This window comes from Psammomys obesus, unplaced genomic scaffold (assembly GCF_907164565.1).
Source record: "Psammomys obesus unplaced genomic scaffold, mPsaObe1.curated_primary_1811, whole genome shotgun sequence".
Taxonomy (NCBI): Eukaryota; Metazoa; Chordata; class Mammalia; order Rodentia; family Muridae; genus Psammomys; species Psammomys obesus.
The window spans coordinates 3,077,733-3,078,290 of record NW_026596109.1 but is presented as its reverse complement, the minus strand read 5'-3'; positions in this window follow the sequence as shown (position 1 = coordinate 3,078,290).

The following is a 558-nucleotide window of genomic DNA, read 5'->3' as shown; positions in this document are numbered from 1 at the left end:
CCCCCCCCCCCCCCCCCCCCCCCCCCCCCCCCCCCCCCCCCCGCGGCAGGTCTTCCTCCTGGGCCAGTGCCCTCCAGCAGCCACCAAGCCAGTCTACTTTCTTTTAGAGCTAAGCAAAGACTACTGCCTAGTAAGGCTGGGAAGTCGCTTCCGCTGAGAAACCGTTTCTAGAGGCTCTAGGTTGAGCCTATCAGCAGCACTAGCCACACGTGGTGATACTCTTAGCCCGAGGGAGGCTGAGGCAAGAGGATGGGGAGTTAGAGGGCAGCCTGAACTACTTAGTAAGACCCTGTCCCTGACCCACTAAAAAACAGCTCTGACCCAGAATAGACACTGCATGCCCCATCAGGCAGAATCGCCTGTTCCCACATTTGCCAAAAATAATATTTCCCTCCTTCCCTCAAACCCTACTTCTGATGTGTGCCATTCTGTGGACGCCAGCTCTGATAGAAGTAAAAACGTATTTGACTGTTGCTAGGACTGCTTTGTGTATGTGTGTGTGTGTTGTCTGTGTGTGTGCTCAATATGTACAATATGTGTTACCTGTGTGTTCTTGAA